This window comes from Erythrolamprus reginae, chromosome 4 (genome assembly GCF_031021105.1).
Source record: "Erythrolamprus reginae isolate rEryReg1 chromosome 4, rEryReg1.hap1, whole genome shotgun sequence".
Classification (NCBI taxonomy): domain Eukaryota; kingdom Metazoa; phylum Chordata; class Lepidosauria; order Squamata; family Dipsadidae; genus Erythrolamprus; species Erythrolamprus reginae.
This window is the reverse complement of record NC_091953.1, coordinates 22,698,974-22,724,438: the sequence shown is the minus strand read 5'-3', so window position 1 is coordinate 22,724,438 and position 25,465 is coordinate 22,698,974.

Below are 25,465 nucleotides of genomic sequence, written 5' to 3'. Positions count from 1 at the left end.
AGGGGTCGGTCCTCTCCCCCTTGCTATTTAACATCTACATGAAACCGCTGGGAGAGATCATCCAAGGACATGGGATGAGGTATCATCAATATGCCGATGATACCCAGCTTTACATCTCCACCCCATGCCCAGTCAACGAAGCGGTGGAAGTGATGTGCCGGTGCCTGGAGGCTGTTAGGGCCTGGATGGGTGTCAACAGACTCAAGCTCAACCCGGATAAGACAGAGTGGCTATGGGTTTTGCCTCCCAAGGACAATCTTATCTGTCTGTCCATTACCCTGGGGGGGGAATTACTGACCCCCTCAGAGAGGGTCCGCAACTTGGGCATCCTCCTCGATCCACAGCTCACATTAGAAAACCATCTCTCAGCTGTGGCGAGGGGGGCGTTTGCCCAGGTTCGCCTGGTGCACCAGTTGCGGCCCTATCTGGACCGGGACTCATTGCTCACAGTCACTCATGCCCTCATCACCTCGAGGTTCGACTACTGTAATGCTCTCTACATGGGGCTACCTTTGAAAAGTGTTCGGAAACTTCAGATCGTGCAGAATGCAGCTGCGAGAGCAGTCATGGGCTTACCTAGGTATGCCCATGTTTCACCATCACTCCGCAGTCTGCATTGGCTGCCGATCAATTTCCGGTCACAATTCAAAGTGTTGGTTATGATCTTTAAAGCCCTTCATGGCATTGGACCAGAATATCTCCGAGACCGCCTCCTGCCGCACGAATCCCAGCAACTGATTAGGTCCCACAGAGTGGGCCTTCTCCGGGTCCCGTCAACTAAACAATGTCGGTTGGCGGGCCCCAGGGGAAGAGCCTTTTCTGTGGCGGCACCAGCTCTCTGGAACCAACTCCCCCTGGAGATTAGAACTGCCCCTACTCTTCCTGCCTTCCGTAAACTCCTTAAAACCCACCTTTGCCGTCAGGCATGGGGGAATTGAAACATCCCCCCCTGGGCACGTTTAATTTATACATGGTATGCTTGTGTGTGTGTCTGTTAGTATATGGGGTTTTTTAAATCTTTAAATATTTTAATTAATTGGATTACTTATGATTTGTTTCACTTGTTGTGAGCCGCCCCGAGTCTTCAGAGAGGGGCGGCATACAAATCCAAATAATAAATAATAAATAAATAAATAAATGTGCCAACAATTTTTTTTTTGCTCCTAATGACCTCATAGTTAGTTTTTTTTAAAAAAAAATTGAAATACTGGGAGAGAAATAGAGGAGGTGCTGAAAGCAGAGGAAGATGCCAGGAAAACGGGAGTGACAAAAGTGTCACCTTTTTACAAATATTTTAACAACTAGCTCAGCCTCCATATTTCTCTCAAACAGGTACATTTGGAACAAGACGGAATGATGATGCTGTGAGCAGGGGTGAAATTCAAAATTTTACCCTACCCTATGATTCTTGGCAAATGTATCTTTTTCTTTTATGTACACTGAGAGCATATGCACCAAGCCAGATTCTTTGTGTGTCCAATCACACTTGGCAAATACAGAATTCTTTCTTTCTTTCTATCTATCTATCTATCTATCTATCTATCTATCTATCTATCTATCTATCTATCTATCATCTATCTATCTATCATCTATCTATCAATCTATCTATCTATCATCTATCTATCTATCTATCTATCTATCTACCTATCTATCATCTATCTATCTATCATCTATCTTCTATCTATCTATCTATCATCTATCTATCATCTATCTATCTATCTATCATCTATCTATCTATCTATCTATCTATCTATCTATCATCTATCTATCTATCTACCTATCTATCATCTATCTATCTATCATCTATCTTCTTTCTATCTATCTATCTATCTATCTATCTATCATCTATCTATCATCTATCTATCTATCTATCTATCATCTATCTATCATCTATCTATCTATCTACCTACCTATCTATCATCTATCTATCTATCTATCTATCTATCTATCTATCTATCATCTATCTATCTATCTATCTATCATCTATCTATCTATCTATCTATCTATCTATCTATCTACCTATCTATCATCTATCTATCTATCGATCTATCATCTATCTTCTATCTATCTATCTATCTATCTATCATCTATCTATCTATCTATCTATCATCTATCTATCTATTTATCTATCATCTATCTATCTATCATCTATCTTCTATCTATCTATCTATCTATCTATCTATCTACCTACTCTACTCTATCTATCTATCTATCTATCTATCTATCTATCTATCTATCTGTCTGTCTATCTATGGGCATAGCTTTTTAGGCATGGCAGGGGAAGGATACTGCAAAATCTCCATTCCCATCTCACTCTGGGGCCAATCAGAGGTGGTATTTGCCGGTTCTCCCAACTACTCAAAATTTATAAATAAGAAAACAATCTGCATGCACCGAAGCAAAAAAGTGCCCAAAATCACCCAAATCTTGTGCGCCCATGCGTTCTCTCATGAGATTTTGATTCCCGCACATGTGCAGAAGCCAAATCTTGCTACCGACACGTGTGCCTGTCTGTCAGTCACCTGAAGCTGCACTCACAGCTCCATTTTCACTACTGGAACGCCAGTGAAGAGCTACCAAAATTTTTACCACCACACTGTGGGTGTGGCTTATGCAGGACGCCCTGCATTTTCTTTCAACATCTTTCAGTGCAAATTGAGTGCTCTGGGGTGGAGCTCCATTTTTGCCACCCTACTGCATGTCCCCTCCAGTCCGGGCAGTAGCCCACCCCTGCAAAACAGTATATCCTCTCCCCCATTCCGGTAGGAACCTGATACTGTGTCAAAGTTTCCAAACTACAGTGCCCAATATACAGTATTTTGCTATCATCAAGTTATAGTTCCCTATTTGGGGGGGGGGGGGGATTTTACCCACCATGTTAGAATTCCTCACCTCGGTTTCTGTAAAAGGAAGATCTGTCCCTACCTTGTCATTATTAATAAATTTCCTGATTTTTTCTCAAATTTTATTAAAATTCCTAAAAAATATAAAATACACAAAAAGGGGGTGGAGAAGAGGTGGAGAAACAGAGGAAGTTGCTTTTTTCTGTCCCTTTCTCTTTTTCCTCTAAGCACAAGATCATATGCTGCAATGTCCTACCGGTCAATGACTACTTCAGCTTCAACCGCAACAACACAAGAGCACGCAACAGATTCAAACTTAATATTAACTGCTCCAAACTTGACTGTAAAAAATATGACTTTAACAATCAAGTTGTCGAAGCGTGGAACTCATTACCGGACTCAATAGTGTCAACCCCTAACCCCCAACATTTCTCCCTTAGACTATCCACGATTGACCTCTCCAGGTTTCTAAGAGGTCAGTAAGGGGCGTACATAAGTGCACTAGTGTGCCTTTCGTCCCCTGTCCAATTGTCTTTCCTTTATCTCATATATCATATATATTTTCTTCCTTTCATATATCTTCTCCTCTATTTCTACATATTATCTTTATATATATTACTTCATGTCTATTCTCTTCCATATGTATTGTGTATTGGACAAATGAATAAATAAAAAAATAAAATAAATTGAAAGTGCACTATTTGCCCACAGGCTTTGAAGAGTTTCCACATTACATGGCTTGGTTTCTGGCATCATACAAATTTAATATTGGTTTCTTTCTCTAATATAAATTATTTTCTACATTTGTTTTATGTTAACAGTTTGAACCATTTTATATTGATACAACGTATAGTAACATAATAAATCATATTTCTATTCCTGCTGTAGTAATACAGAAGCACACTGTATTACTGTATTGAAAGTGGGACAATTTTTCATATATATTTCATTTATTTGTGAGCACATGTTAGATTTGCGTTAGATGAATTAGTGTGAGCCTTCCCTAGTGTTTTAGCAGAGTTAGATTTTGCATTGAAATCTTGAAGGTTAGATTTGGTTTAATGTCTTAATGTCATGACGGGCAATGGTGTTAAAAGGAATGGAGGAATTCATAAAAGATTGGTGTCATGGCTTCAACATAAACAACGATGAGTTCATTGGTTCAAAAAGGAACTTGTTTGTTTGTTTGTTTGTTCGTTTGTTTATTTGTTTGTTTGTTTGTTAGATTTGTATGCCGCCCCTCTCCGTAGACTCAGGGCGGCTCACAACAACAATAGAACAATTCAAAACAAAACTAATAATTTAAAAACATTTTAAAAACGCGTTATTAAAGCAGATATACACACACACATACCATACATGAATTGTATAGGCCTGGGGGAGATGTCTCAATTCCCCCAAGCCTGACGGCAGAGGTGGGTTTTAAGGAGTTTACGAAAGGCAAGGAGGGTGGGGGCAGTTATAATCTCAGGGGGGAGCTGGTTCCAGAGGGTCGGGGCCACCACAGAGAAGGCTCTTCCCCTGGGACCCACCAAACGACATTGTTTAGTCGACGGGACCCGGAGAAGGCCAACTCTGTGGGACCTAATCGGTCGCTGAGATTCGTGCGGCAGAAGGCGGTCCCGGAGATGCAATGTATGCATGGGCAATTTATGGGAGTAAAATAGTTTAATAGGTTTGACTAAAAGGCAAAGGGCTCAGAATAGATTCCAGATGCCACAATGGCTAGTCACTTCTGGCAAAATGTAATGGTTCCAAAAGTTTGAAATTATTTCTCACATTCTACGGAGAGGGGCGGCATACAAATCCAATAAATAATAATAATAATAATAATAATAATAATAATAATAATAATAATAATAATTCTCTTATAAAGATCTGAACACTGTTACTACATCTGGAATATGTGTGCAAAAAATAAGTAAATATTTAATACCATATATGAAAAGAAAATCGTAATCTGTGATGAATCATTTTAAGCATTTTTTTAAATCTGCCAAAGTACTAAATAATGTCAGTTTGGTATGGAAAAGCAACATTTTTAATGCATTTGTTGCAAGACTATCCCGGCATCTGCTGTCTAACAGGTTATTGTATGCTGATATCACGTATATATTTGGCCTTAAAATGTTTTAACACTTCCTGCAGATCATGGAAGCAATAAATTATACTGTAATGATGGATGACTGATGGTCTGATGTCAGAAGGCTAGAAATACATGATAATGAATCTGGAGCACTTAGAATGTTCTGAAACTTCATTAAGATTTTCAGTTTTACTCCAGCAATAACCCAACCATAATATACTACATTAAGTGGAAACATGCTTTATTGATTTCCAACAGAATCCACTTGCTAGTCATCCAAAGGGATCAGTAGGTCTTAAACTCTTGAATATCATTTCATATTACCTTACACAGTTTTTGTTGGCGACTATTCTAGGGAAATGCATCTTTTTTTTACGGTGCATCAGAACTACCACTTTTGTTCCAGTTCAAAACCTCCCTCAGTTTTAGTTTAGTTGGACCTAGTTGTTGGATTTCTTCCCCCCCCCCCCAAAGCTGGGATGTAAAGTGGATCATGTATTCCTGAAGTTATGCCGGGCTTCACGTTACAAGCCCCAATTAAATCAGAAATGTAAATTCAAAAACACATGCTGTTGTAAAGTAAACAGAAAAGCCATTTATCCAAAATAAAGCTGTGCAGACACTTTAAACCAGTGGTCCCCAAACTACGGCCCGCGGGCCACATGCGGCCCGCTGAGGCCATTTATCTGGCCCACGGGTGAGTGACAGGAGCACATCTAATTTTCCATGAATAAAATGCGGTATTTTGTTAGCAACTAATATCAATCATCAAAAAAGTTGCAAAAGGTTTTTTTCTAATTTTGTCATCCAGTTACATTCATTTTCTTTTAATTAAATTCCCTCCTCAAAAAAGTACAACACCAATTATATTTCTAACTTATTAACCATTATACCAAAGTGCTTCCTTCTTTCTTTATACATTTTTCTATGAGCCAAGAAAACCTTGTATAGCCAATCAGATGTTAGCAAAAGAAAATTAAAAACAAAACATAAACATATATGAATTTCAAACTTATTTCCCCCCCCCCTCTAAATAGTATGTTCCCATTTTGTTTTTTACTTTAAAATAAGGTATGTGCAGTGTGCATATGGATTTGTTCATAGGGTTTTTTTATAGTCCGGCCCTCCAACAGTACGAGGGACAGTAAACTGGCCCCCTGTATAAAAAGTTTGGGGATCCCTGCTTTAAACTGAGCAAATTACAGTTAACAGTCCTTGAAAGTTGCAAGAACAAAAACAAGCAAAGCAGATAAGAGCAGCTGTGGAAGCGTCACAGCCAGACCTCTTCTAGTCAGTTCCCAAGTTTTTACTTAGCTGTGAAATATCCCCAAGAGTCTGTGAAAAACCAGGAACAAAATGCAAACACGACGTCTCCTTCTCCAAACGGATAATCTCCCACACACGCTCTCTGCAATGCTGGCAATTTATCAGCAGCCCCATTAGCCTAATTGCCTCAGCCACAGGTGTTCTCCCTTATCTCTGACGATACCTACACAGTTGGTCCCTTCTAGCCATGAGCCTGCGCATTCTGGCATCTATCCACCGATCATCCTCCTCCGAGTCCGATGAGCCGCTAATGGGGTCATTAACTAATGGGCTGGCTGCATCCATCTCTCTATCTGATTATTCTTCTTCTTCCCCAGCGTCTAACCTTGGCAAGGAATCCTCATTGTCCAAAGCTGATGGCAGTAAGACAAGTCTCTGGAAACCTGAGGACTCTCCTAAGCCAACATCTAAATTCCCTGTTGCGGGAGCTGGCCCAGAGCCAACCACAACACATGAGTTCAACCTTCTTCCTTGTTTTCCATGCTTACAACTTTTCCCACCATGAGGAGGTATCTCTTATTATTAAAAATTAAAAATTAATAAAATTTATTTTAAAAAAATAATGGAGAAGTAATGTCTGAGGCCCCATAACCAAATGAGTTTTTCCTAAGATCTACTTATTTGCATGCACATTTTGAGTTTATGAAGCAGTTCCTAAGCATGTGAGTTATTTACAAATTCAAAGTTTCAGCCACTAATAACTTGTTAATTATGGATGCACCAGAGATGGGTTTAGACCGGTTCACCCGAACTGGTAGCAAGCCGCTGGTAATGTCATAATGACTTCATAGCACTAGATCTGTCAGTGCCAGTCTGTGGATGCTATCATCTCTTTTTTAAAATTTGTATTTATTATTTTTATTTGGGGGGGTCCCCTCGGTTTTTTGGGGGGGTTGTGCATGTGCAGAAGGCGAGTTTTCAGCACTCTACATGTCTTACTATCATACATTCTGCATGTTCCATACTCTCCATCACACTGCAGAAATAAAGCAAAATTAAAACAAACAAAAAATCTTCAGGATACCATTTGCAGTTATATACTATTGACACTCACTCCCTATATGTACTCTTACCAAGAACAATTCCTAATGTCATTTTTTTCTTGGAGAATTCTGGGCAATGTGCTAGAGACAAAACATTTTAATTTTTGCCTCAGCATTAACAGGCAAGCACTTACATAATCACCTTAAATATAATATAAAATACTAGGTCAAACTCAAAGAAATAAACAGCTATTCATGTCCCTAGAGTAGTAAACCCGAACTAGAGTGCTAAGAGTTTTAATTTGGAGCTAATGCAGTAAAATGATTAAAAGTATATTCACTTTAAGGATGGTTGTTGCCATTTTTATTTCCATCATATCTTACTTATTCCTTCCTTAGCCAATGCCAGTTTTTCCTGCCTCAATCTTTTAATCTTTTTCCAAAGTGCTACAATTACTTTAACAGACTGTGGCTGAGAAGGTGATATGCTAAAATGTTTTTCTACAGTGTATGATTTTACTTTATTATAACAGAGATGTATAATGTATTTTTTGGAATATAAAATGCACCTTTTTCCTCCCTAAAAGAGGCTGATAATTTGGGTTAGTCTTATACTCTGAATGTAGCTTTTTTTTTCCAGCCCTAACTAGCTGCTAATGATCTTCCTAACTCTTACCTTGCAAGCTCTTTCACTGTTACTCTCTGTGAAGAATGTTTTACAAACATTCTTCATATTTCCCCCTTTTCCTACTTGCTTCCAGTGTTTCTTTTTAGCCCTAACCAGATGCTAACAATGTTCCTAACTCTTACCAATTGCAAGCTCTTTCATTGTTACTTTCTGCAAAGAATGTTTTCCAAGCCCTAAGTCTTTGCAGATTTCCCCCCCCATTGGTCTAACTTGCTCCAAATGTTTCTTTCCAGCCCTAACCAGGTGCCAACGATGTTCCCAGCTCTTACCTGCTTGCAAGCTCTTTCATTGTTATTCTTTGCAAAGAATGTTTTCCAAACCTGGTCTTTGAGGTGGGGAGGTCATTGCTTTACTTGCTCCAAATGTTTCTTTCCAGGTGATGTTCCCAGCTCTTACTGGCTTGCAAGCTTTACTCTCTCCAAATAAAGTTTTTTTAAAGCTCTAACCAGGGGATAAAATAATGTGCTGGCTAAGGATGCTAGCCAGATGAATACCTGTTAAGCAGATTATTTCCCTCATTTTCCTCCCCAAAAACCAAGGTGCGTCTTATACCCCAGTGCGTCTTATACTCAGAAAAATACGGTATATTGAACATGAACCCTTCTGAATAGTAATGCATTATAACAGAGTATGGTATCCAACGGTAGGGAACAAAGGCCTTACATTTCTTGTCTTTATGGTGCATGTTAAATAGGGTGAATGGAAGAGACGGATAGAAGTCTGTCAAAACAACAGCTCTTTATTTGGCAATTATTTATAACCCAGCAAAGGCTCTGACAGAGAGACCTTTTATAGGGAGCTGCCAGACAGTCTAGCCAATCAGCAGCCAGTACAGGTAGTCTCCGACTTACAATGTCGATCCGCTCCTACGGGGCGTCATAAGCTGAATTTCCGTGTAAGTCGGAATACTGTATTCCGATTTACACGAACGGAGGCAGCGGCGGCGGCTTCAAGGGACCAACAGCCAGTCCTTCTCAGCGCTGCATTGCTGCAGTCTCCGAGGCCACTCACCGCGAAGATCCCCTCACCCGAACAGAGGCAGCAATGCAGCGCTGAGAAGGACCGGCTATTGGTCCCTTGAAGAAGACGACGACGATGCCATTCGGGCAAAGGGATCTCCATGGTGGGTGGCGGCGGTGGCTCCAAGGCCACATACCGCAGAGATCCCCTTGCCCGAATGGAGGCAGTGGCGGTGGCGGCAGCAGCAGCAGCTTCAAGGGACCAACAGCCTGTCCTTCTTGGTGCCGCATTGCCACCTCCGTTTGTGCGAGGGGATCTCCACGGTGGGTGGTGGCGGTGGCTCCGAGGCTGCCCACCACAGAGATCCCCTCACCCGCACGGTTTCTGAACTTCTGAACATAATATAGCTTCTGATATTATGTCTCTCTTTCTGGAGACTTCTGTTTGACTTCTACCTCACCTCTTTCGGAGTCATGGGTCCCCTTCATTTCCATCTGTGTGTGGAAGATATAAACTGTTGCAACCAACGGTGGGTTACTCCCAGTTTGGCCCAGTTCTGCAAACTGGTAGTGGAGATTCCACCCACTACCCACAGAATAATGTACAATAAATGACCATAGAATAATGTTCAATAAATGTTGAAGAAAAAAATGTGGTGCATTACTTTCTGGGCGACCCTCGTATATCTGGTGCCAGACATTGCAAAGTTCAGGGTCACCTTCTCACAGGTCCCAAAGACAAAGCCATGTTTCCCACCAAAAAAATATTCTGCAGACAGTCACACTTCCCAGATTGCTGATACAAAAGTTTATAAAAGCCATGTTTCATTATTTTAAGAGCATATAATGACCCATATTGCATCAGATCAGCCTAGCACTTTGTATATTCAATGGATTATTGGATACCTGTAAGAAATCTGTAAGTAAGACATGTGAATGTACTTTTTTCCATGTAGAAACATAGAAACATAGAAGACTGACGGCAGAAAAAGACCTCATGATCCATCTAGTCTGCCCTTATACTATTTTCTGTATTTTATCTTAGGATGGATATATGTTTATCCCAGGCATGTTTAAATTCAGTTACTGTGGATTTACCAACCACGTCTTCTGGAAGTTTGTTCCAAGGATCTACTACTCTTTCAGTAAAATAATATTTTCTCATGTTGCTTTTGATCTTTCCCCCAACTAACTTCAGATTGTGTCCCGTTGTTCTTGTGTTCAATTTCCTATTAAAAACACTTCCCTCCTGGACCTTATTTAACCCTTTAACATATTTAAATGTTTCGATCATGTCCCCCCTTTTCCTTCTGTCCTCCAGACTATACAGATTGAGTTCATTAAGTCTTTCCTGATACGTTTTATGCTTAAGACCTTCCACCATTCTTGTAGCCCGTCTTTGGACCCGTTCAATTTTGTCAATATCTTTTTGTAGGTGAGGTGTCCAGAACTGAACACAGTATTCCAAATGTGGTCTCACCAGCACTCTATATAGCGGGATCATAATCTCCCTCTTCCTGCTTGTTATACCTCTAGCTATGCAGCCAAGCATCCTACTTGCTTTCCCTACCACCTGACTGCACTGTTCACCCATTTTGAGACTGTCAGAAATCACTACCCCTAAATCCTTCTCTTCTGAAGTTTTTGCTAACACAGAACTGCCAATACAATACTCAGATTCAGGATTCCTTTTCCCCAAGTGCATTATTTTACATTTGGAAACATTAAACTGCAGTTTCCATTGCTTTGACCATTTATCTAGGTAAAGCTAAATCATTTACCATATTACAGACGCCTCCAGGAATATCAACCCTATTGCACACTTTAGAGTCATCGGCAAATAGGCAAACCTTCCCTACCAAACCTTCCCCTATGTCACTCACAAACATATTAAAAAGAATAGGACCCAGAACAGACCCTTGTCGCACACTGCTTGTAACCTGTCTCTGCTTAGAATACTCACCATTAACAATAACTGTATGTTATGACTACATGCTATTTTCAGACCAACTACATCAGGGGTGTCAAACTCGAGTTGTCATGGCAATATTTGGTCACGTATTGGGACTCCCCCCCCTTCGTGGGTGTGGGCGGAGCCAGCACATAGCGCAACCAACCCGCAGGCCACAAGTTTAACTTCCCTGAGTTACATGAACCAACAAGCAAAACCATCCCCAAACCCCCAACACTTTACCCTTAGATTATCTATGGTTGACCTATCCAGATTCCTAAGAGGTCAGTAAGGGGCGAGTACAAGTGCACTAGAGTGCCTTCCGTCCCCTGTCCTATTGCTCTCCTATATCTCCTATACCTTTCTTCTATTCCTATATCTCTTCTTCTATTCTTTCATTGATATGTTCTATTCCTATATCTTCTTTTCTATTATTTCTTAGATATATTTTACTATGAGTATCTCCTCTATAACCTTCATCATGTATTTTACTATGTGTATATTGATATATACCCACTAAAACCCTCATTGTGTATTGGACAAAATAAACAAACAAACAAACAAACAAACAAACAAATAAATAAATAAATAAATAAATAAATAAATAAAAATGCACCAAACCAACCAATGTTTTTCACCTTGCATTCATCAGCCTATATTCTCTCAAAGAACTTCTGTGTGTCAATATTTGTATCCACTAATCAGGCAATTTTCTTCAGCATATATGCTAATTCTTTTCAATTGAACAATGAAAAGAAATTATATAGATGAAGTTGCTATGCATGTAGTGTTTCTGTAAATTTCACAATCCAATATTAGATTGCCAAAGGCACTGCACTAATATTTTGCCTTCTCATTGCTTCTTCTTTTTGACTCTGGCATATAATAAGTGGAAAAGAGCCAATTACCTAAGCGTTAATTTTTCAGTAATGCTTACGTTAAATGTCTGTCTACTCACACTGTAATTACATCTATTATGCCAACAAATACCTACATACAGGACCAGGTGTACCTAATGTGTAGTTGCTTTATCTCTCAGGAAAGATACACAGAGGTGCAGAGGAATTTGACGGGCTTTGAAGTGATTACTTAAAGCATTTCAGTAAAACCAAATGTACATTTCAGTTCCTCAGTTCACATCATTCCATTTAGTATTAATAAACATCTGCTGCTATCATTTTAAATATCAAATAGCTATGGGAAAGTCACTTTTACTTGTTTGATAATTCCCATAATTACAGTCACCTCAGAAACTAGTTTTTAAGTTCTGTGGTGTTCTTCACTTGAGATTATTCCACTTCAATTCCTAACATCAAAATAAACTTTAAAATGGCTTCTTGATATTATCTTCACATCAGATATTTCCCCATTAAAAACTAAGATTGAGTTAAGGATGTGAGTTTGCCTTGTTGTGTGACATGCAATATAGAGGGAAGGCATTCTTGCTTAAATTTCCTACAGGGTTAGAGTTAGGGATGGGGATAGGATTTACAGGATTTACAAATTGTAAATCATAGAAACATAGAAGACTGACGGCAGAAAAAGACCTCATGATCCATCTAGTCTGCCCTTATACTATTTCCTGTATTTTTAACTTAGGATGGATATATGTTTATCCCTGGCATAGTTCCCTCTAAGCTGAGCAGTGAGCAATCGCTCACTTAAAAATCATCATCAACTCAGAGTTTTCCAAACCTGCCCAGAAGCCGAGAGGGAAAGAGTGAGAGGGAAGGAGAGAGAGAGGAAGAGAGGAAGAGAGAGAAACAGATAGAAAAAAGAGAGGAAGGAAAAGAGAAAGAAAAAGAATGGGAGTAAGGAAGAGAGAAAGAAAATCAAAATCTAGTTTGAAACTAGCTCAACTATTTAAGTGGCATTTTGATATTGATAGAGTTGCCCTATTATGAGCTCACTGTTATAGACACACAGTATTTATTTGTTTGTTTGTTTGTTTGTTTGTTTGTTTGTTTGTTTGTTTGTTTGTTTATTATTTCTGTGCCGTACATTCCCGAAGGGACTGCCGCTCAGACACTATACTTTTCCGCCCACCCCCAAAAAAAATTAGAGGGAACACTGATCCCAGGCATGTTTAAATTCAGTTACTGTGGATTTACCAACCACATCTACTGGAAGTTTGTTCCAAGGATCTACTACTCTTTTAGTAAAATAATATTTATTTTATTTTATTTTATTATTTTATTTTATTATTTTATTTTATTATTTTATTTTATTTTATTATTTATTTTTTATTTATTTATTTATTTATTTATTTTTATTTGACTTCTATGCCGCCCTTCTCAAACGATTCAGGGCAGTGTACAACATTATAAATACAGTATAATACACATGTATAAAAATCTAATATTAAAAATTAGTATAAAATTAATTTTTTTTTAAAAAAAACCATTTATCTCAACACAAGCATCCACATTTGCCTAATCAGTCACTCATGGCAACGGCCAGAATTGATCTCAATACACACGCCCCCCCCCCATGCCTGCCGGCAGAGATGGGTCTTCAGAAGTTTGCGAAAGGCCAGGAGGGAGGGGGAGTTCATTCCAAAGGGCTGGGGCCACCACAGAGAAGGCCCTTCCCCTAGGTTCCCCCAGACGACATTGTCTGGCCGATGGGACCTGGAGAAGGCCAACTCTGTGAGACCTAATCGGCCGCTGAAGTACATTAGGCAGAACATGTTCCCACAGGTAATCTGGTCCTAAGCGATGTAGGGCTTTATAGGTTATAACCAGCAGTTTGAATTGTGACCAGAGACCAATAGGCAACCAATGCAGAAAGTTTGCTATTTCTGTCTTGCACTAAAGCAGTAACCAGAAATAAAGCCATAACAATTATGATAGCCCAGTCCTTGAGGGAGATGTCTACAATATTATTATTATTATTATTATTATTATTATTATTATTATTATTATTATTATTGATTAGATTTGTATGCTGCCCCTCTCCGAGGACTCGGGGCGTCTCACAACAGCATAAACTGTGTACAAATCCAATTTTAAAATGCAATTTAAAACCCTCATAATAAAATAAAATAATCACACAACCAATCAAACCATACACCAGCCTTGACAATTGTGTGTGTGTGTGTAAAGATGAGTTTTTAATAACTTACGAAAAGCGAGGAGGGTGGTGGCAGTCCTAATCTCTGGCGGGAGTTGGTTCCTTAGGGCCGAGGCCGCCACAGAGAAGGCTCTCCCCCTGGGTCCCGCCAGACGACATTGTTTAGTCAACAGGACTCGGAGAAGGCCCACTCTGTGGGACCTAATCAGCTGCTGGGATTCGTGCAGCAGAAGGCGGTCTCAGAGGTATTCTGGTCCGATGCCATGTAGGGCTTTGCAGGTCATAACTGAATTGTGACCGGAAATTGATCGGCAGCCAGTACATGCTAATGCCCAGAAACACATCCAAGTTTTGAATTTTCTTTAAAAAAGAATTATTGGGAGTTGGGCAGTATGTATATTTAATGAATAAATAAGAGGGCAGAGCAGAAAACAGATGTTGTCCATTAAATACATATGGAGAAACAGTCTTAGATTAGTTGTGAGTTACTGTAAATTAAATCACACTTATTTGACTATTATCACAAAAAATATCAAGAGGTTGGGTTTATCAAGATATTTTGAGGAAAGGTAAATTTTCTATGCCCGCTTATTATCTGTAAATGCTTTTGACTTCGCATTCAAATAAAAATTACTTCTACACACAGTCCACTACTAATTTAAATTCAAATAGAGCGATTGCTTGCCATGTATTGTGCTTCACTCATGTTTTATTTCTAAGAACCAGAGTTGCTTTTTTAAAAAAAAAATGTTGAAATATATCTAATGAGGAATGCCATGAGGTGGAATTACCATTGGCTGACTCCAGCTAAATTCCTAAAACTGCACAATTAATCCAATATGCATGAACCCAGAGTATTTATTCCAACTTGTAAAATTCCTTTAAGTGGTATAAAAGTTATGTTTGAGCAAATTGGGGATTTTGCATCTCTTTGATGTCAAAGTTTACATCTTAATTAAAAACAGGAAAACTCAGTGTTGAGAGTCTTTCATATGTTGTGGAACTGGATATGTTATGCTTGTCATGTGGTCCTTATTAAATGAATTTAGTTGCTTCCTATCCTAGGCTCGACATTATTCTGAGAACTTCATAACACATGCCATTCCAAATTTTGCACCGATGTAGCTGCCTTTCCACTTGTATAATAGATGGCAGACTGCTGCTAAATCGTCCAGATGAAAGATAATCCAAATGAACTCTCCTGTAGTAAGAGATTCATATCTATGGTTGTCAAGTCTACAGCAGTGCTTCTTAAAATGTAGCTGCAGGTGAGGTCACATATTTATGTGGTTAGGAACACAAACTGGCTCCCTCACAGTAATATTTCACATTAAATCCAGACTAATGCTTTACAGTTGCTATATCGCAATCTCAATCAGCTTTAGAAGAGATAACTAAAAACAAAACACATGTATGCATGTGCAAACAAAAAAGATAACTATTCACTTAAATGTAGTAGTAGCATGTAGGATTACAATCAGCAAAATTGCAATTCAGAATTCCGGTTAGACATAAAGCTTTGGCTTTATCCTTTATGTCCAAAGATACTTCACCAGAAGAGCCCTTCACTCCTCCACTCGAAATAGAATACCCTATGAGACTAGACTTTCAATCCTGGGCCTAGAAAGTTTAGAACTAAGACGCCTTAAACAAGATCTAAGTATTGCCCACAAGATCATATGCTGCAACGTCCTGCCTGTCGGCGACTACTTCAGCTTCAACCACAACAACACAAGAGCACACAACAGATTTAAACTTAATATTAACCGCTCCAAACTTGACTGTAAAAAATATGACTTCAGTAACCGAGTTGTCGAAGCGTGGAACTCATTACCGGACTCCATACTGTCATCCCCAAACCCCCAACATTTTTCCCTTAGATTATCTATGGTTGACCTATCCAGATTCCTAAGAGGTCAGTAAGGGGCGAGTACAAGTGCACTAGAGTGCCTTCCGTCCCCTGTCCTATTGCTCTGCTATATCTCCTATATCTTTCTTCTATTCCTATATCTCTTCTTCTATACTTTCATTGATATATTCTATTCCTATATCTTCTTTTCTATTATTTCTTAGATATATTTTACTGTGAGTATCTCCTCTATAACCTTCATCATGTATTTTACTATGTGTATATTGATATATACCCACTAAAACCCTCATTGTGTATTGGACAAAATAAATAAATAAAATAAATAAATAAATCAGTATCATTATTGCTATGTGTGCATTCATAGCTACAAATATTAAAGTAATTTGATGAGATGCTGTTTAAGAGCCATGGTGGCGCAGTGGTTAGAATACAGTACTACAGGCTATTTCTCTGCTGACTGCTGGCTACCAGAAGTTTGGCAGTTTTAATTTCATCTGCTCAAGCTTGACTCAGCCTCTATGATAAAAGTTGCTCATACAAATATTTATTTATTTATTTATTGGATTTGTATGCCGCCCCTCTCCGGAGACTTGGGGCGGCTAACAGCAACAATAAAACAGTGTACAATAGTAATTTGGTATTAGAAATGATTAAAAATCCATTAATATAAAAACCAAACATGCATACATACCATGCATAGAATTGTAAAGGCCTAGGGGGAAAGAGGATCTCAATTCCCCCATGCCTGGCGGCAGAGGTGGGTTTTAAGTTGTTTACGAAAGGCAAGGAGGGTGGGGGCAGTTCTAATCTCTGGGGGGAGTTGGTTCCAGAGGGCCGGGGCCACCACAGAGAAGGCTCTTCCCCCGGGTCCCACCAGGTGACGTTGCTTAGCTGACGGGACCCGGAGAAGATCCACTCTGTGTGACCTAACTGGTCGCTGGGATTCGTGCAGCAGAAGGCGGTCCCTGAGGTAATCTGGTCCGGTGCCATGAAGGGCTTTATAGGTCATAACCAACACTTTGAATTGTGACCGGAAACTGATCGGCAACCAATACAGACTACGGAGTGTTGGTGTAACATGGGCATATTTGGGAAAGCCCATGTTTGCTTTCGCAGCTGCATTCTGCACGATCTGAAGTTTCCGAACATTTTTCAAAGGTAGCCCCATGTAGAGAGCTTTACAGTAGTCGAGCCTCGAGGTGATGAGGGCATGAGTGACCGTGAGCAGTGACTCCCGGTCCAAGTAGGGTCGCAACTGGTGCACAAGGCGAACCTGGGCGAACGTCCCCCTCGCCACAGCTGAAAGATGTTTCTCTAATGTGAGCTGTGGATCAAGGAGCTTTCAGCCACAGCTGAAAGATGTTTCTCTAATGTGAGCTGTGGATCAAGTTGTGATCCTTCTCTGAGGGGGCCAGTGATTCTCCCCCCAGGGTAATGGACGGACAGATGGAGTTGTCCTTGGGAGGTAAGATCCACAGCCACTCTGCCTTGCCTGGGTTGAGTTTGAGCTTGTTGACACTCATCCAGGCCCTAGCATTCTCCAGGCACCGGCACATCACTTCCACAATAGTATATAGTTGGAAGGATAAAAGTAAACAGATACTAAAATGATGGAACTATTATATATTTGGACAAATACAAATGGAAATAACTCATATTATCTCAGTGAACTGTTTATGGGAAGAAAAAGCTAAAAGAAAAAATGGAAACTTTATTTTGCATGGGTGGAAAGGATAAGGCCAATGAAGACTTAAAGAAGAAATTGTCTACAACTCTGACTTGGCTGGGGCTATAAGAAAGAACTGAGGGAAGGGAGGGGGAGGGTTAAGGGTGAAAAGTATGAAAATTATAAAAATAAATACAGTGTTCCCTCGATTTCCACGTGGGATGCGTTCCGAGACCGCCCGTGAAAGTCGAATTTCCGTGAAGTAGAGATGCAGAAGTAAATACACCATTTTTGGCTATGGACAGTATCACAAGCCATCCCTTAACACTTTAAACCCCTAAATTACCATTTCCCATTCCCTTAACAACCATTTACTTACCATTATTACTGGTACTCACCATTGAATAAGACACTTAGTGATCCTGATATTTATAAACATAATTATTTATTAAAAATAATTTAAAAAAAAAAATTGCAAAAATTATTAGTTTGGCGATGGTGTATGATGTCATCAGGCGGGAAAAATCGTGGTATAGGGAAAAAACCGCGAAGTATTTTTTAATTAATATTTTTTGAAAAACTGTGGTATAGGCTATTCGCGAAGTTCGAACCCGCGAAAATCGAGGAAACGCTGTATTTTTTTTTTAAAAGCTTGACTCAGCCTTCCATCATTCCAAGGTGGGTAAAATGACGACCCAGATAATTGAGGGCAATATGCTGATCGTGTAAACTGCTTAGAGTGAAGCAGTATATAAGTCTATTTCATGAAATAAATGTCAACTCTTAATCTACATTACTTCGTATAAGGTTGTGATGATAAAATAGGGAATGGGAAACCATGTAATTTTGATAGGAAGCATGTTATAAAATCAGTCATTGCCCAATAAAATAAATACTGAGTACTTTATTTGTTTGTTTGTTTGTTTGTTTGTTTGTTTGTTTGTATGTATGTATGTATGTATGCCGCCCCTTTCCGTAGACTCCGTATAAGTCAAAAGGTAGTCAGTAACTGATGATGGCTTGCTAAGCTATGCTGGCTGGAAAATTCTGAGAGTTGAAGTCCACAAGTCTTAAAGTTTCCAAGTTTGAAGACCTCTGCTAACCACTACATCACACAGTTCTTAATAGAAGGTGGTAGGTTGTTTTTTTTTCAGGGGAACCCGATTGCTGCGAGCTTCCGAAACTCAAAAAAGAAACTGCACTATGAAGTTGTAATGTCCTCTGCCACAAATTAATTAAATTACACACAGCTTGGATACACAAATTGGTAACTAGTGATTAGTGCATCACCAATTAGATACGGCATTTTAGAAGTACATTGGGCTACAACTGTACAATTGGCTATATTTCAAAATGGCTGTGCTTCTTTTTGCTCCTGCTATCAAAAAACGGCTGCTTTCATTAAAGAAAGGATATGACATTCAATTCAGCAATCTCTTCTTGACATCAGTTGGAAATTACTTGACAGATTGACAGTTCTCTCATTTTTCTCCTAATCCCTTCAGCCAACCATAAGGCATACAAGCTGTGAAGGGAAACAACTCCTCCTTCACCACATTTTGAAATCTTTATTTTTACAATGCCTAGCTGTGCCAAGAAGCTATTCTTGGCCTTTTAATATATTATACATTGATCCATTAATTCCAATACATTAATTTTGACCCATCAAGATTCAATACGTGACTTTATTGCAAAGAGTCAAGGTGATAACTAAGGACTTTTGTTCTTTTCACAGCAATGCCTTTTTTAAAAGCTATTTAATTTTTAAAAATGATTATTTACAGCAGTCCTGTTATAGTGTTTCTTCTCTTGAGTAAACTGAAGGCAGGGGTGGGTTCTAACCAGTAAAGGGCGGCAAAAACATTTACTACCACACTGTGGGCGTGGCTTATTTTGTGGGTGTGGCTTGCCAACCATATGACCAGCGGGAGTGGCTTGACAATCATGTGACCAGCAGGTGGCTTAAAGGTCATATGACTGCCAAAAACAAGATGGTGGTGTCTGCTCAATGATGCACAGAAGAAGAAAAAAATGCACAGAAGAAGAAGAAAAATCATTTTAAAATTCCCCCTCCAAAAAATCCAAAAAAAATATGGTGCTTTCCATGGACCAACACCGACCAAACTGGCTTTGTGACTTCACCAGCTGTTTACTACCATTTTGAGTGAACTGGTCCACACCAGGAGGAATCCACCTTTGTCTGATGAGGTTTTTTGGTGAAACAACCTTACATTTGTTTGTTTGTTTGTTTGTTTGTTTGTTTGTTTGTTTGTTTAGTCCAATACACAATGAGGGTTTTAGTGGGTATATATCTATATACACATAGTAAAATACATGATGAAGGTTATAGAGGAGATACTCATAGTAAAATATATTTAAGAGATAATAGAAAAGAAGTTATAATAATAGAACGTATCAATGAAAGAATAGAAGAGATATAGGAATAGAAGAAAGGTATAGGAGATATAGGAGAGCAATAGGACAGGGGACGGAAGGCACTCTAGTGCACTTGTACTCGCCCCTTACTGACCTCTTAGGAATCTGGATAGGTCAACCGTGGATAATCTAAGGGTAAAGTGTTGGGGGTTGGGGGATGACACTACTTCCTAAACTGCCATATAATAAATGCTCATTTTAGTATGTTCTCTTGCAATTACACCCCTGGACATTCTGGTTCAAAATAATTATTAGAGAATTTTATTCTGGTTCTGTTTCATACTCATTTATGAATTGAAATTGGATACTTTTTATAAGGCACCTGATTTGTTTCTAACTTTGTCGTTTACCGTCATGAAAGCAGCAGCATTTGAATCCCTTGACAGACACCTCAAATGGTCTCCAACTATTTTATTTTATTTTATTTTTGTTTGTTTGTTTGTTTGTTTTGTCAACTATGTATTGGTGGTATACAGAGATATAATACACCAGGGTGATTTGACACAAAAATATGTAACCCTTCCCTGGTGCAGAGCTGAAGGGATTGGATACTGTAGCCTAGAGGATAATTCTCTGCCTTACAAGGCAAAGGTTGCAGGTTCAAGTCCCAGTGGGTATGGCTAGCTGATGAGGCCAAAATAAGGCCGAAATAGATCTATCCTAGTCTCCCTTAATTTTCAAATTCAGCAAAAAAATATGTGACACATACAGATAGAATTGTCGGCTATCAATAAAATTTAACTGCCTTGGGTTGGGCTGAGAGGCAAATAAGGAGCTGTGATATTCCTTCAATACACCAGGATGATTCGACACAAAAATATGTAACCCTTCCCTGGTGAAAAGCTGAAGGGATTGGATACTGTAGCCTAGAAGATAATTCTCTGCCTTACAAGGCAAAGGTTGCAGGTTCAAGTCCCAGTGGGTATGGCTAGCTGATGAGGCCAAAATAAGGCCGAAATAGATCTATCCTAGTCTCCCTTAATTTTCAAATTCAGCAAAAAAACATGTGACAGATATAACAATGTTTATACACATGATACTAGTAAGAGAGAAACCATAGGACAGGAGATGGAAGGCACTTTGGTGCACTTATGCACGCCCCTTACTGACCTGTTAGGAATTGTGAGAGGTCGATAGTGGAAAGTCTAAGGGTAAAGTTTTGGGGGTTAGGTGATGATACTTCAGAGCCTGGTAGTGAGTTCCATGCATAAACTACCCTGTTGCTACAGTTGTATTTCCTGCAGTCGAGTTTGGCGCGGTTTACTTTAAGTTTGTATCTGTTGTGTGCTCATGTGTTTTTGTGGTTAAAGCTGAAGTAGTCATTGACAGGAAGGACACTGTAGCAAATGATTTTATGGGCTATGCTTAGGTTGTGTTTAAGGCGTCGTAGTGCTAAGCTTTCTAAGCCTAGGTCTAGTTGCATAGGGTATTCTGTTGCGAGTGGAGGAGTGGAGGGCTCTTCTAGTAAAGTATCTCTGGAGGTTTTCTAGAGTGTTTATGTCCGAAATGTGGTGTGGGTTCCAGACAGAGGAACTGTATTCAAGGATTGGTCTGGCGAAAGTTTTGTATGCTCTGGTTAGTAGTGTGAGATTACTGGAGCAGAAGCTACATAGGATTAGGTTAACAACTCTTGAAGCCCTTTTGGCGATGTTGTCGCAGCGGTCTTTGTTGTTGCAGTGGGCTTTCTCTTCAATGCCCACTTTCTTTGCCTCCGTGTTCAATTTAGCGCTACCAAAGATGATCAGAAGAAAAAGAGCAGCAGCTGTTTCTTCTTGCTCCATTTATTCATTCATGCTTTTTTCCTCTAGGCCAATGACCTAGAAAAAGAAGAGTGGCAATACAAGCAAAATGCTGCCTAATATTACCAGTCCTTGACTTCTACCTTTTATGCAAGCATATCACCAAATAAATTATTATGATTTTCTTCCCTTTCTGTGGTGGACTTCCATCTTCCTGACTTGTATACACAGGAGTTCTTGATGTATTCTTTCTTTCTCCCTCTTTCTCTCTCTCCCCACACCCACCTTTGCTCAAGTGGTCTACTTGCTTTTTGTTCAAGTCCTTGCATGTTTACCCAATCACATTTCTGACACTTTATTATTTTTTTTAAAGAAAACAGGTTTATGCACTTGGAAAAAAAATTCCAAGAGGGAAAGGAAGTAACCTCCAGAACCGTCTTCTGCTGCACGAATCCCAGTGGCCAATAAGGTCCCACAGAGTTTCTCCAGGTCCCGTCGACTAAACAATGTTGTCTGGCGTGCCCCAGGGGAAGAGCCTTCTCTGTGGTGGCCCCGGCCCTCTGGAATCAACTCCCCCCAGAGATCAGAACTGCCCCCACCCTCCTTGTCTTTCGTAAATTGCTTAAGACCCACCTGTATCGCCAGGCATGGGGGAATTGAGATACATCCCCCAGGCTTATATAGTTTTATGTATGGTATGCTTGTGTTGTATGGTTTTAAATGATGGGTTTTTTAGATGTTTTTAGATTTGTTACATTGTCATATTGTTATTATTATTGTTGTGAGCCACCCCGAGTTCTGCGGAGAGGGGCAGCGTACAAATCTAATAAATTATTATTATTATTATTATTATTATTATTATTATTATTATTATTATTTCAGTGCAACACAGCAAACGAGATCACCATGCTAGATTTCGTATTTCATCACCAGTCGGGCGCTTTCCAAGCACCTAGGACTGCGTGATGTAGCGGCGAATTATGTTTGCCGATCCCAGTAAAGCGGCCTTTTGCAATTGACAGATGGAGATTTTGTCAATTCCAATGGTTTTCAAATGTCCGCTGAGATCCTTTGGTACTGCGCCCAGCGTGCCAAGTACCACTGGGACCACTTTCACTGCCTTATGCCAGAGTCGTTGCAGCTTTATTATTATTATTATTATTATTATTATTATTATTATTATTATTATTATTATTATTATTAAACTATTTGATTTAGCACTTTGTGGACTTATCCCTGACTAGCCTGGATTTTTCCTAAAGGGGATGACTTTCCAGGCAAGTGACATCACTGCCTCATGCGTTTTCAACCATGACTGTCAAATTGTTCAGTTGCAAAATTTACTGAGCGATAAGCCTGCAAATAATACATAGTTGTGGTCCTATCGATAGCATTGCAACACTGGACGCTGAGAAAACAAGTGAGAGAAAATAAGCATTTTTGAACGTAAGCTATTCTTGCGGCTGTTATGATGTATAATATCTTTTTCAGATTTTCAACTCTGTGTACAACAGTAAGCATAATGCTTCACTGAATTTGGGAGTCAGCAGGCAGGCACAGTTGCTGGCATAAAAATGTGAAATACTCTCTCCTGCAAACTGACAGATGTTGCTGCAAGATTTTCTTGCACTTTTGCTGACTCATTGCAGTACTGATTTTTTTTTAATTTAAAAAAATGTGCATAAAAAAGCCATTAGCACATTAGATAAAACTCAAGATCTGCCAAAATGACTTGTGAATCAGCTTTTTTAATGCATAAATTTACATATTTATAACACAGGGAATCGGATCTCCATTAATTCGATGCTGCCATCTCTATCCCTATATCATCCTTGCATTGGTTGCCTATCAGTTTCCGGTCAAAATTCAAAGTGTTGGTTATGACCTATAAAGCCCTTCATGGCATCGGACCAGAATATATCCGGGACCGCCTTCTGCCCCACGAATCCCAGCAACCGGTTAGGTCCCACAGAGTCGGTCTTCTTCGGGTCCCGTCAACTAAACAATGTCGTCTGGCGGGACCCAGGGGAAAAGCCTTCTCTGTGGCGGCCCCGACCCTCTGGAACCAGCTCCCCCCGGAGATCAGAATTGCCCCCAACCTCCTTGCCTTTCGTAAGCTCCTCAAAACCCACCTCTGTCGTCAGGCTTGGGGAAACTGAACTACCCTTTTCCCCCCTAGGCCTATACAATTTATGCATGGTATGTTTGTGTGTATGTTAGGTTTTAATAAAGGTTTTTTAATTATTTTAAACATTAGATTTGCTACATGCTGTTTATTACTGTCGTTAGCCGCCCCGAGTCTACGGAGAGGGGCGGCATCCAAATAGATAGATAGATAGATAGATAGATAGATAGATAGATAGATAGATAGATAGATAGATAGATGATAGATAGATAAATAGATAAATAGATAAATAGATAAATAATAGATAAGGAAAAGAAAAAAGCTAAGGGTTAGCTGAAAGATCCACATGCCGCAGGCCTGTTTTGCTCCCGATGGAATCTGCCGATGAAGCCTCCTCTGACCAAGGAAGCGTGAGTGACAGGGCAGAGGGGAGTTTGGCAGACAGCCCAGAAGGAGATCAATCATCTGTATCATCCCTGGATTCTGAACAAGAATTAATGACACATCCACACATGCGTAGAGTGATGCATAGGAGACAACAACTGAAGGATTATTACAAGAGAAAATGAGGCCATCTGTGGTTGGGTGGGGCTGCTGTAATTAGTGCTACAGATAAAAGTGCAGCCTGGTGTTTTAGCCTCATGGCAGTTTATCTGATTCATTGTTTCGTCAAGATCGTGGTTTTTCTGCTGTTCAGGATTGTGTGTGTGGACTCTCTGGACTTTAGAATTGGACTCCATTTCCCAGTTATTGGGTGAGCAATTGCATTGCATTTAATCTGTGCCTTGTGTGTATCAGAAAATCCCCTTGACATTTAAAAAGGGAGCTGTTTCTGTTTTTCTGTTTATAAAAACTTTTGGGTTTTCCTTTTATCATGTGGTGTGTGTCTTCCTGGACTAATTACCCTGTAATTACAGGCGGTTGAAACACGCCAGCAGAACAGGTTTTTATTTTTTCAGTTGTTGACAAGTTGCTCTGAGAATACGTTTTATTATATGTGAAATTAAAGCCTGCAGTGAGAACTTATCAGTACAATGCTTTATGATTTTTGACTACTGAAGACATCTCCAGAATTTAAATTCATTGCCAAATGTAGATTATTTATGGTAATGACTGTTGACATGACTGGGGCAAAAATATAATAAAATAAGGAAGAGCTGATTCATATGATCAAGAATGAAGTCGATGGCCTGTGACAGCAACTACCGGTAGCGGTTTTTACATGAGAAAAGGTTGGTGATCAGAATAAGGACAATTGCAGAATTACTCAAAGGGAAATTATTTCAAGTCTCACATCTTCTAGAATGTATGAGTCACATTGCCTTTTTTTTCAAGAGTTGTACAACATGGGTTTCTTACATGCTGATGGCGCAGATTTAAGTATCGAAATAGGCCAGGAATAGTTGTCATGCTATAAGAAGTTGAGGAATCTTTTCATACCATTGTTATAGCCAGTGAAACATTGCTTCATCATTATGACCCAAAAATCTGTATAGTCTATGGGATATCATCACCAAGTTTTAACTGCGGAAGGGGATTCAAAACTATACTTTGTCAGGAAAAATCAGGATTACTCTTTTCTGGGCTCAAGATAGTGGTATTTACACAGACTTCGGACAATAGGACAGTAGGATAGGGATGGAAGACACGATGACACCCTTATGCATGCCCCTTAGAGGCCTCTTAGGATTGTCAGGATCTGTCAGGACTAGGCCCAGCCT